Source organism: Odocoileus virginianus, chromosome 14 (assembly GCF_023699985.2).
Source record: "Odocoileus virginianus isolate 20LAN1187 ecotype Illinois chromosome 14, Ovbor_1.2, whole genome shotgun sequence".
Classification (NCBI taxonomy): Eukaryota; Metazoa; Chordata; class Mammalia; order Artiodactyla; family Cervidae; genus Odocoileus; species Odocoileus virginianus.
In genome coordinates, this window is record NC_069687.1 from 32,974,913 (window position 1) to 32,988,513 (window position 13,601).

Genomic DNA, 13,601 nt, shown 5'->3' on the forward strand with positions numbered 1-13,601 from the left:
ACTGTTGATTAGTTCCCTTAACTACTGACTAGTTCTGTTGATTGTTGACTATGGTCCCAGTGGCCCTAGGAGCTTGTCTACCTATTGGGTCCCTACCACCACTCACTTTCACTCCATGGGGAAGGGGAACCCAGTTCTATTCCCAGAAATCTCCACAAACTCTCACACAGTCTTTTTTGAAACAGCCAAGCCTGTGTCTCTCTTAAATACCAAGCATTGCCACTGTAATCCCCTTGTTACACACACCAGCAACATGGAAGAATGTCAGACTTTATGAAGGACAGCTCCATATTCCATATGCAGGTTCTTGTCTCTTCAAGGAATGTTGGTTTGCACTTTATCTTAGCTGGCAGTGCCCCAGGCTGTTGAAGGGCAAGATGCCATCTTTAAAAACTCTGTAGAAGAAAGCAAGACCTCAGCAAACCCAGAAGGCATTCACAGTTGGCTGAGGTCAGAGGATTTAAATGAACATCAGCTTCTCCATCATGAAGAAGAACCTCCAACTGAAAATTAAATCAGCCTAATAATAACCATTTGTTTCTCTCACTGCACACACTAGTTGGTAAAACTGCCATCTGCTTCCAACCAGTGCATTTTATTCATTTCTGGTTGCATTCTTGTCATCCCAGTTCAATATGGAAATTTTTGTCCTGGAGCTAATTAGTTTCAGCTGATATTTACTGAACACCAAATTTGGTTTGGCGATAAATACAAGTAGAGTAAGCCAGTTGGTTTCATGGATTTTTTTTTGTTTTCTGGGCAGGTTTATGCCATCCTTACTGTCTTCTTTTTCTGCATTTCTTTAAAGATGGGAAAAGAAACATTAAATCTTATGAAATCTATCGGTATAAGAGGACAAGAGCTTCACAGGAAAGATAAGAGGGGAAAAATCATTTGTCAACTCCTGTGGCGGGTTCTAAGGAAATGTGTAGATTTATTTCTATTGCAGGAATATGTGAGATGAATGGAAAAAGTCCAGCCTTGGCATAATGGGTCCTGTTTGCAGTTGATAGGGCGAGGTTTCTATACCAGGGACCACAAAAGTTGTCAGTGTTAATAAAAAGTTTTCTTGATAATGGTTCTGGTGCACTTTGTGCAAGCTTGTGCTATTCCTAGTGTTTAGTTAGAAAGAGACTCTAATATGGAATGTATTATACTGAAGAGCCAAAAATAACATCTATCTCGCAAAGAAGGAGAACGATCTCATTTCATATCTTATTTGACAGCATCTTTTTTTTCTTTACTGAAAGATTGTAGTTTTGTATAGCTTACAGAAATAACATTTAAATCACATAACATTTAAATCACATAAAATCACATCATATGTGATTTTAGACTCAAATGGGATCTACTTAATAAAGCGCACAAGCAATTAGAGAACTTGGTTGTAATCACTTCTGAAACCCCAGAAGGTTCACATGGGCTGGGCTGAGTTGCTGCCTTCCTAGGCTTTCTTGTTTCAGAAGCTGAGAAGAGGAACTCACCACTACTCACATCATGTGTACGGATCATGTTTACCTAGCAGTACAGATGTTTTTGAACTTCGGGCTGCTACTACTTGGGCGGATTTCTCATTTTCAGAATAAAAATTATGTTTGCCAGGGATTCGAGTTTGGTGGATACAGAGGTTAAGCACACTTGGCAGCCCCTCTCAGAGATCTTCTTAGGGACTAAAGAAAGAATAGGAAAGAAATCCCAGTTTTCTGTTCTTAATTTTCTGTAGCAGAGGAGTTACCTGGTTCAGCTGTGAGCCAAGCTCACCTCCTTACATTTTTTACCTTCCAAATGTATGAGCTCTGCTACACGTCCAAAGCACACCGATGTGAAGGTGCAATTTTGGCAGATGCCTTTTGACAGCCGTTTTACCATCATTAAGATTTGCCTTACTGGTAGATCTCCTTCTGTGCTTTAGCTATTTCTATCAGAAGAAGCTGGTATTTCCTGCTGTCATGATTGTGCTTGATGAACTGCCAATCGTCAGTTCTTATCATTGTTGTTTGGTTAGAGATCACAGTCTTTGATTTCAGTGCCCATATCTATTGGTCAAATCATCTCTTGGGTGCCCAAGAAGAATCTAGTTGGATAAATAAATGATCTGTCATATAAATAACTTTGATGATTTAAAATGGGCAGTATTGAGGTGGTAGAGATGGTAGTGGTGTTAGTGATAGTGATGGAAATGGTGGAGGTGAAGGCTATGGCAGTGTTATTGGAGGTGGTGGTGGTGATGGAGATGATAATAGAGGTGATGGTGGTGGTTATGGAGAAGATGGTGAGAGTGGAGGTGACTGAGATGCTGGAGTTAGTGAAGTGATGGTGGACGTGATGGAGAAGGTGGTCATGGGGTCCCAAGACTATTTTAGCAACTCCAACTTGGTTGGAGTTCATTTGCATGTACTGTAGGCTTACTATTAATGATGGTGGTCAGATCCTTACTGTTTAAGGTATGGTCCATAGACTTGTGGCAATGAGCACCAACCAGGTTTTTGTTAGAAATGGAGCTTAGACTCCATCTCAGACCAACTGAATTAGAATCTGCATTTTAACACTATTCCCAGGTGATTTGTATGTACATTAAAGTTCCAGAAGCACTGGTCTAAAGGAGAAATAGCTACAAATACCTGTTACCCTCGTGGCCCCATATACCTGCCCTTTATCCTCCGCATGAGGGAATCTCAGCCTTCACCTGCATGTAAGATAGATCCAAGTTTGATCCCTGGGTCAGGAACATCCCCTGGAGAAGGAAATGGTAACCCACTCCAGCTCCAGTATTCTTGCCTGGGAAGTCCCATAAACAGAGGAGCCTGGCAGGCTATATAGTTCATGGGGTGGCAGAGTCAGACATGACTTAGCGGCTAAACAACCACAAAAGAAAGTTGTTTGGCTTGTACTCAGGGTCTAGAGTCAGGTTTAGTATGGATCCAAAAGAAAGCTGTTCACACTCTGAAATTTGAGATACTTTAAATATATCTTGTCCAAAGACTGCCTTGGTGCCTGAAGTTCTCATTAGATTGGCTTTTCAAAAAGCACAGCCATTTAACAGGAGGAAGATATTTGGGTACTACACTGAGGCATCAGTTACATTATCTGGTCACTCTATTAGAATGTAGAGAATCTTGGGACCGTAACCTGCTCTATATCCCTGAATAACACTTCCACCAGGGCCTTCCCCAGCTTAAGAACCTGTCATGGCTTCCTACTCCCTTGTCTGGCTTTCAAAGCTCCCCATAAATGGACCTCACAGTAACTATCCCAACAATGCCTCCCACAGCTCCGGAACATTCTTGCCCTAAGTCAACACCATCTCTTCAAGGCCCCGACTTATCAAACTCTATCACGATCCCTTTGCTGAGTCTGTTCTCCCAGAAGGAAAAGCTCTCTGACTTTTCTAAGAAAATCATATTCCTTCAAGTGGTCCTCCTTTTTTCCACAAAATCTTTTCTGACCACTCTGGTCACTGTGGAACCGTTTTTTCTCTGAACTCTGATAGTCCTATCAGTATAAAAAATAGTTCCAACTTCCCTCAACTTTCCATCTCCTCCACTTGGGAAGGGTCTCCCTTTTTGCCAACCCCTTCTTCTCAATACTGAGTTTTCCTCTCTCACTGTCAGCCCCAATCCAAACACCGTTACAAGAAACACCATGCAAATACAGGTAATAATGATACAACAAGCTTATACTATTGTCTCTCTTAAGGATGTTTGCTTTTTAACCAGTGGTTGCACCCTTGTTTGATCTAAATCAAATCATTAATTGAGGATCTGCCACATGTAAGGCTGTGTGAGGGCCTATAGAAGTGCCAGAACAGCTTTAGACATGACTTGTCCCCAGGGAACTTAAGATTTATCTGGGCGGAGGAACCTAATATACATTGTTCAGTTGCACAGTCGTGTCTGACTCTTTGCAACCCCATGGACCATAGCCCGCTAGGCTCCTCTATCCATGGGATTAACCAGGCAAGAATACTGGAATGAGTTGCCATTTCCTTCTCCAGGGTAATATACATTAGAAACAATAAAACACAAGTTCGATGCTTAACTGTTGGTTTTGAATGTAGGGTACCTTATGAAGGTAAACTCATGGCCAGGGTGAAATGTCAGGGGTGGCTGAAGAGGCAGTGTTCTGCTGCCATGCTGGGCTCTTTCAGGGGCTTCATAAAGATGCTCCATAATTCTTCTGGATGGTGGAAGTGGGCTCAGGGAAGCTGTTACCCAGAGAGATGTGGAGGGTGGAGGTGGTGATGGTGGTAGATGGGAAATAACAGTGGAAATCCTTACTCATTGTGCTTGCAGGTGCAGCTGGGGGACTGAGGAGATTATAAAGGAGGCGGGAGGACATGAGCAGTGTCACCGCACTCCGCCTTGGTTCCACAGCCAGGACTTTCCTGTTTCTTTGCCGAGGTAATATACGTGTTCTCCAAGTGTTGCTGTCGCTGTTTGAAGGAAACCAGTATCTCGATTTTCAGAGAATGACAATCTAGACTGAAGCCATGCTCAGAAACCTCCAGAAAGCCTATGTCCCCTTCAGCTCTTTAGAGAAAACCATGATGTTTTGTGGTAGGTCAGGAAATGAGGAAAGAAAAATAGTTAGGATGGGGAAAGGAAATAAGGAAAAACAGACCCACGGAAAGTGGAAGAGGGCTCAGTGGGGGAGGCATGTGGTGTCCACTGAAACAAGACAAGTCTCCTATCTTTTAACAGAAGTTTACCAACTTTTCATGTATATAGAGAGACCACACAGTGTTTGCCATAAAAGTCAGTAGGATAGATTTCTGGACTTCCCCCACTCCCTCGATGCCAATGGACCCCATCTCTCCAAAGAAACAGAAAAGGAAACGAAGTGGGGTGGTGGAAGATTAAGTGACTAGAGAAGAATCTCACTAGCTTCAAGTACAACTGGAACTGGGACATTTAATGCTAGGTCAGGCTGACCGCCAAGTCCCACAGAAAGCAGATACACACCCGGTGTTCTAGCCACAAGTTAGCTCTGAACCAGGGCCCGCTAGTGACCTGTAAACCATCATTGTTGGTGCAGTAGTTACTGCTTCATCTGGAACTAGGTAGAGGCAATTTTAAGGGAGCTTATTTACATCATTAGCTAACTGTTGGTTCGTTCATTTCATTCCTTCGTTTCACCGGCCACAGTCTTGTCCTGTGCTGGGCCAGTGATCTGTGTGTGTTTTCCTTACATGTTATATTATCAACTTCTCAAGGAATGTGAGTGGGTGTAGGGTATTCTATATACAGGCCTGGCTTACAAGAGAAGCATCTCACATGAAATCATGTTTACTGATTTTCCCTTCCAACTGGCTGAAAGGGAGATGACACCGAGTGAAATTTTATAATTTTCCTTTGCTATATTGTCTTTATTAAAAGTATTCAAGTTATACTGGCCTCATAAAATTTGTTGGGAGCATTCCCTCCCCCTCTGTTTTCTAAAAGAGTTGGTACAATGCTGTAATTACTTTTTCCATAAGTATTTGATAGAATTCACCAGAGAAACTATCAAAGTCTGGGGTTTTATTTGTGGCAGTTTTAAATGATCAATTCAATCTATTGGATAAATAGGACTATTTAGAATTTTCACTTCATTTTGCCTCAGCATTGGTAAGATGTATTTTTTAAGAATTTGCTCATTTCATCCAAGTCACAGAATTTGTGGGCATAAAAATTTTCATAATGTTAATTTCTTAGCTGTTTGTCATTTTGGATTTGTGGTGATAATGCTTCTTTTATTCTTGATATTGGAAATTTGTATTTTTTTAAAAATTATTTATTTATGGTTGTGCTGTGTCTTTGCTACTGCGTGCAGGCTTTCTCTAGTTGTGGCAAGCGGGGGCTACTCTTAGTTGCAGTGTGAGGGCTCCTCATTGCAGTGAATTCTCCTGCTGCTGAACACAGGCCCTAGGCATGCAGGCTTTGGTAGTTATGGCATACAGGATCAGTAACTGTGGTTCTCGGGCCCTAGAGCATGTGGGCTTTAGTAGTTGTAGCACTCGGGCTTGGTAGTTGTGGCACTCAGCCTTGGTAGTGGGGCACACAGGCTTGGTAGTTGGGCACACAGGCTTGGTAATTGTGACACGCAGGCTTGGTAGTTGTGGCACACAAGCTTAGTTGTTCCTCAGCATGAGCAATTTTCCCAGACCAGGGATTGAATACCTGACCGCTCCATTGGCAGGTGGATGCTTATCCATTGCACCCCAGGGAAGTCCAGCAATTTGTGTTCTTAATGTAATTTTGGAGATCAAATAATGCTGCTGCTGAAGCCACAAGATGGAATAAACCTTGGTCTTTGAATTCACGTTTAATAGCTGCCAACTCATCAGGAAGCCTGCGTCATATTGTTACATGAGCAGGAAATAAACATCTGTCACAGAGATTTCGGGAGTGGTGGTTTGTTAGAACAAGTAGGATTACCTTACTTATTGCAAATAGCCGTAACTAGTTTCTTTGTTCATATTCTTTGCTATACTATGGCCCCTGGGGCTGTGATAATACTGCTTTTGGTATTTTTTCCAGTGCACAGTCAGTACTTGGTGAATATTTGCTTCTCCATTAAGTGTTTTTTGAATATATGTGGATGACTAAAGTGGTTCCTAAGGTTTTCCTTCCCTGGGATGTGTGACTCAAGTCCAAGTTGGAGCTTCCAAAAGCATGAAATACTGGCTGGTTGTATGTTTCCCATCCTCCCTCCCTTTCCCCCTCCCTTCTTCTCACCGTTTTCTGGGTCCTGCCTTTATTCCAGAACCACACCTGAGACTCACTGTCAGAGACCTTCTATGAAGGTACAATGTCTTTCATTTGGATCCCACTATAAGGGAATTCAGAATAAAACAGACATGGGCTGGGTTTGTTTGCTTTCTTACCAAAACATACTGAAAAAAAAAAAAAATCAGCCCAGCAAACAATACAATGACTTAGAACTCTATGCAAATGGATACATAAAAATAGATCCCAGAAGAAATGTTGAGATTGTGTTAGTCACTCAGTCCTGTCCAACACTTTGCAGTTTCATAGACTGTAGCCCACTAGCCTCCTCTGTCCATGGAATTTTCCAGGCAAGAATACTGGAGTGGGGAGCCATTCCCTTCTCCAGGAGATCTTCCCCACCCAAGGATTGAACTCTTGTCTCCTGCATTGCAGGCAGATTCTTTATCATCTGAGCCATGTTGAGATTACTTGAAAGAAAAAAACAAGCAAGCAAGTAAACAAACACACACTAGGAGGATTCTTCCAGTGACATAAGTTTAATACCTTTGCATATAGAAAAGCCCCTGATGCTGGAAAAGATTGAAAGCAGGAGGAGAAGGGGACGACAGAGGACTAGATGGTTGGATGGCATCACCAACTTGATGGACGTGAGTTTAAGCAAGCTCCGGGAGTTGGTGATGGACACGGAAGCCTGGTATGCTGCAGTCCATGGGGTCACAAAGAGTTGAATACTCTGAGCAACTGAATGGAACCAATATATATAATAGACTAATTATAAATTATACTTAAAGAAGATAACAGATTCATTGCTGGGGAAAAAACATATTTCGCTATATCTTACCATATGTTTCTATCAAACAACTTTATCAAAATACTTTCTCATTCAGATTTTCATCAAATTGGACTAGTCCCCTTAAACAACAAGTAATGGTGAGGGACTTTCTGTGCAAAAGTAACTGTTAGCTGAAGATTGGGTGCCTCACTTGTACTGCAGTCCTTATAAGTGAGAATGGAAACTTTCCAGCCCATACAGTTTGCTGGGTTCTAGATAACCTTTTGAGTATTTTTAAAGTAATAACAAATGCTTAGAGCAATGTTGCATTCCAGTGATGCTTTTTCTTAATGACTTGCTGACAAGTTTACTCTTCTGTTTAAAGCAAATAGGTGCCATACGAATTCTCAAAATGCCTTTGTTCTTTTTGTTCACATGTCTTGCCTCACATGTGTTAGAGTTTCTATAGTAGTTTTTCATGCATTGCATATAATCTTAGAAAAGGAGGGCTACTACAGTATGCTCTGAAAATACATTCTGCTGCTGCTGCTGCTGCTAAGTTGCTTCAAATACATTCTAGCAAACATTTATTATAAAGCAGACATTATTTTCCATTACTATCTAGGGGTTTATTCACCAGGAGAAAATCCTCCAATAGGCTGAGTTTAAAAATCCTGGAGGGAAGCGTATAGAAAGGGAACCTAACTAAATGGCATAGGGTGGCGTGGTAGGAGTTGTGTGATTCCTGTGGTCTCCATGTAAACCATGCCCTTCTCGATTACATCACCTTCCTCAATTCTCCTGTGACCCTTCAACTCCCATCATTTCTGAGCCCATCATAGTCCTAGGCACTTCCATAGTATCTAGAAAGTCCCTGATTACTCAGTTCTCTGAAACTCTTCATCCCTTTTCCTTTAGTTTGGTTATTTAGTGTCCCCTAAAGCTATGATGATATTGTACCTCCGCAGAAGATGGCTGATAAATGGAAGACTCCCGTCTGCACGTCTCCTTAATTGGAGGCTTTAGATTCTGTAAAATGCAGGTGCAATTTGGTTCATTTAAATTCTATATACACGCTCGTGCTTGTGTAGCTGAGTTGTGTCTGACTCTTTGTGACCCCATGAACTGCGTCCTCTCCAGACTCCTCTGTCCATGGGATCCTCCAGGCAAGGATATTGGAGTGGGTTACCATACCCTCCTCCAGGGGCTTATCCTGGCCCAGGGATCAAACCCACATCTCCTGTATTGGCAGGTGGATTCTTTACCACTGAGCCACCTGGAAAGCCCAAATTCTGTGTGTAATTTGCTTAATCAAAGGGAATACCCTGGCAGTCCAGTGGTTAAGACCTTACCCTTCTACTGCAGGGGGTACCAGTTTGATCTGTGGTTGGGAAACTAAGATCCCACAAGCCACTTGGCATGGCCAAAAATTTTTTTAATTAAAAAAAGTACAATACTGTAGAAATTGAAAAATTGGTCATATAATTCATATGGAAATTAAAAGAATAGTGAAAAATTTCAAGAATTATCTTATTATTTCAAGAATATATTTATTCTTATTTTAATTATTATTTCAACAAATATTAACTCAAGAATAATCATGAAAAGAAAGGACAAAGTTGGTGGATTCTTAACAGTCCTGTGAAATAAACACTATTATTACTTCCCTTTTACAGATGAGAACACTAAGATACGTAGAGGGTAAGTAGTTTATCCAAGCCTACACATCTTCTAAGTGGTGTCTACACCACACATTCAACTATTTCTTGTTGAAGAATCTTTCTCTTGCTCAGAGTATGTATATTATATCTCCTTTTGCTATACAGGAGAAATATCATCATGATTATTCTTATCTCTAAATGCCATCTACATAAAAAGGTTCTACTGTGTATTTTAGAGCTTTACTCATGTTAACAGAAAAATCATTTTACCCGGTATCATAAAATACTATCTTGGCTTTTAACCAAGAAATACCACATTGAAATTCTTAATTTGATGAAATATTTTACAAATTGAATTTGAAGCCATCACAACCATCATTATGGTCAATAGAGTTGATTCTCATTATAATCAGTTTGCTCTCTCTTAATAAGGTATGATATTACAAAATTTGCCAGTTTTTATTAGTATCATCTGTGTTGTAAAAATAACTGAAGGGAAGTTGGCTCCTGAAACTCTGCCCTGGCTTCTCTGTGATATATTATGATAGTTATATGTAAAAATACATGTGGTATCACTTATGTCAGAGTCCTAATCAGATGTTAATAATTTAACTTAATATTGTGTTTTATAAATCATAAGACAATTTTGGGTATATTTGTTCTTCATAGTTTCATGTAGGTTTTTGATAGCATATTTGTTTAAGAAATTCATTTTCAGGTTTAATTCTGCTGCCCCTATGATTCTGAGTATTTCTGCAATGGATTGCATTGAAAGCCCCAAGTTTCCACTCCTCCTGTTTTGGGAGGGGCATTTTGTCCCAGCTCTTGACTCTGTGGTCAGCCACATGACTTGCTTTGGCCAATGGGATGTTAATAAATGTGGTGTGAAGTGTGCATTGGATTCAGTTTGGCTGTTATTGAATCTCTGCCATAACCTTGAGAACATGACCAATGCTAGCCCACTAAAAGATTGTAAAATATGCATAGGAAAGATTCAGGTCATCTGAGGCTATCCAAGACCAGTCAGCCTCTAGCCAATCTGTGAGCTGTCTATAGACTCATAAGTAAGTTAGCCAAGATCAGCCAAGAGCGAGCCAGATAAGCAAAACTACCCACTGACATATAAACTAGTGAGAAACACTAAATTATAGTTACTTTAAGCCACTGTGCTTTGAGATGTTTTGTTATACAGCAATAGCTAACAGATATAACCTTAATTGTAGCAATAATCATACTGTTTCTATTTCACCATTGAGTGCATATGTGTATATTGAAGCTGCTCAGAACAGTGATTGAACCTCTAGGATTCAGAACCAGGCTGCCTGGGGTTCAAATCCTAGTTTTAAAATTTATTTCACTTATAGTAATGCTTGGCACTATTCACCATGTTAAGTAAAATGCTGCTGCTGCTAAGTCGCTTCAGTCGTGTCCGACTCTGTGCGACCCCATAGACGGCAGCCCACCAGGCTCCCCCTGTCCCTGGGATTCTCCAGGCAAGAACACTGGAGTGGGTTGCCATTTCCTTTTCCAGTGCATGAAAGTGAAAAGTGAAAGTGAAGTCGCTCAGTCGTGCCTGACTCCTAGCGACCCCATGGACTGCAGCCTACCAGGCTCCTCCATCCATGGGATTTTCCAGGCAAGAGTACTGGAGTGGGGTGCCATTGCCTTCTCCGAGTAAGATGCTACATGGCTGTATTTGTGACAAGTATAAGCACAAATGATCTCTCTCTATCCCTTCAACTCTTGTGAAACTGATAATATTACACTCATTTAGTAGATGTGGATACCAAGGCTCAGAGAGGTTAAGAATCTTGTGCAGTATCATAGTAAGTGGCAGAGCCAAGATTATGAACCTCAGTCTGTCCATGTTTAATAATCACTATTAAAAAATATATATATTGCCATGATATCTCATCCATCTTGGCTTGCTTTTGGTCCAAATTTCAGTTTCGTGCCTCAAGGAGAATTAGAAAAAATTAATTTAGAAACCTAAGTAATATTAACAGGGAAGAAAGGGATGTAACAGAGAAAATGTGGACCACACAAAGTGTTGGGTATCCCCTTTTTCCTGCCAAAGGTACTTTTCCAGCAAAATCCTGTTTATATGTATCAGTTTTGGTCATAAAAAAGGAAGATAAATGAAAACCACACGGGCTAAATCTCATCTATTTAATACAGTAAACACTTCATTAAACCAGATTTATTTCTAGGTTCGAGGATCGGGTGGGAGAATACCCTTAGATGAACTTACAGTACTTGTCGTATAGATTTTTCAAAGCAGTATAGTTTTATTTAGGTAAATAGTAATTTATGGCAAATACTGTTGTTTATAGCTCCTGCTGCATAGTTATATGATAATAACTAGTATTTAGCTCTCACTGTTCCCCATCCCCTGCTGAGGGCTTATAATGGAATAAGTTATTTAAACGCAGCCGCCAGTCATTGTTCATTGTTAATTTCTTTAGAAAGACAATAATGATAGAATGACCCTAAATTTTAGACTCCAGGGTCTTTATTATTGAGATTTTATAATCCCTCACTCCTTGGATTTTCCATACAACTTTTTATAGTTTTAGTATTAATAACTTATTTTACTTATTCTAGTATCTTCAAAATATGATCACTTCAACATTCAATTAACAGAAAAATAATTAATGACTATTTTACATTTTGATATTAAATGCAGTGTGAATTTAATCTTAAATAGCACATCTCAAATTGGAGTAGCATTCATGCTTGTTTTTAAATTTTATGATTTTTTAATTGAAGTATAGGTTTTTAAATTTTTTTTTTCTCCCAGCAATGTCTGGCTATAAACCATACTTAGCACTCACTGTTATGAGCACTGAGTGTAGAAATAGTTGCTTCCTCTCTGCCCTGATGTCACAGGTGCAACAGGACAGCTGCTCTGATGATGTTGGCAGGTCCAGTATCTGTGCTAGTTTCAGGTGCATAGCAAGGTGATTCAATTTTTTTATATACATACACATAGATCTATGTCTATGTTCTCTTTCAGATTGTTTTTCATTATAGATTATTGTAAGATATTGAATATAGTTTCCTGTGCTATACAGTAGGTCCTCGTTATTTATCTACTTTGTATATAATGATATACATCTGTTAACTCCTGATTTATCACCCCCGCCATGTGTGGATGTGCGAGTTGGACCATAAAGAAGACTGAGCACTGAAGAATTGATGCTTTTGAACTGTGGTGTTGGAGAAGACTCTTGAAAGTCCCTTGGAGTGCAAAGAGATTAAACCAGTCAATCCTAAAGGAAATCAGTCCTGAATATTCATTGGAAGGACTGATGCTGAAGAAGCCCCAATACTTTTTCACCTAATGTGAAGAACCGGCTCATTGAAAAAGACCCTGATGCTGGGAAAGATTGAGGGCAGGAAGAGAAGGGGGTGACAGAGGATGAGATGGTTGGATGGCATCATCAACTCAATGAACATGAGTTTGAGCAAACTCCAAGAGATAGTGAAGGACAGGGATGCCTGGCATGCTGCAGTCCATTGGGTTGCAAAGAGTTGGACACAACTGAGCAACTGAACGATAACAACCCTTTCCTCTTTGGCAACCATAAGTTTATTTTCTGTGTCTGTGAGTCTGTTTCTGTTTTGTAAATAAGTTCATTTATATCATTATCTTAGATTCCATATATAAGTGATATCATGACATTTGTCTTTCTTTATTTGACTTACTTCAATTAGTATGATAATCTCTAGCTCTATCCATATTGGTACAAATGGCATTATTTGTACCAATTTGCCCAAGTAATACTGCATTGTATATAAGTATTACATCTTTTTTTACCCATTCTTCTGTTGGATGTTTAGGTTGCTTCAATGTCTTGACTTCTGTAAATAGTGCTTCTGTGAACATTGATGTGCATCTATCTTTTTGAATTAGAGCTTTTCTCTTTTCTAGATATATGCTTAAGAATGGGATTGCTGGAACATATGGTACCTTCATGTTTAGTTTTATAGGAACCTTCATACTTTTCTCCATAGTGGCTGCACCAATTTTCATCCTCATCAACAGTGTATGAGGGTTCCTTTTTCTCCACACCCTCTTCAGCACTTATTATTTGTAGAGTTTTTGATGATGGCCATTCTGACCAGTGTGAGGCATGCAAAACTATTTCATTGTACTTTGCATTTTCCTAATCATTAGTGATGTTGCGCATCTTTTCAGGTGCCTGTTGGCCATCTGTCCTTACACTTTAGATCATTGTCACCACCAAACAACAAAATGCTAAAATTGTCCCTTTCTTATGCACATGCTGCTGCTGCTGCTGCTGCTAAGTCACTTCAGTCGTGTCCGACTATGCCACCCCATAGATGGCAGCCCCCCAGGCTCTGCGGTCCCTGGGATTCTCCAGGCAAGAACATTGGAGTGGGTTATGCACATGCTAGCAAGTCATAAAAAGAGAAAACCCACTGGAGTCAGAT

The 13,601-nt window shown here is 40.2% G+C and overlaps 1 non-coding gene across 1 annotated transcript; it reads right to left on the reverse strand.

The window, feature by feature from the left end:
- Positions 1 to 11,943: 11,943 nt before the first annotated feature.
- On the reverse strand, positions 11,944 to 12,079 carry LOC139038303 (small nucleolar RNA SNORA43). Its single transcript, XR_011491302.1, has one exon. It is a non-coding gene; the product is annotated as a small nucleolar RNA SNORA43 (small nucleolar RNA).
- Positions 12,080 to 13,601: the final 1,522 nt, after the last annotated feature.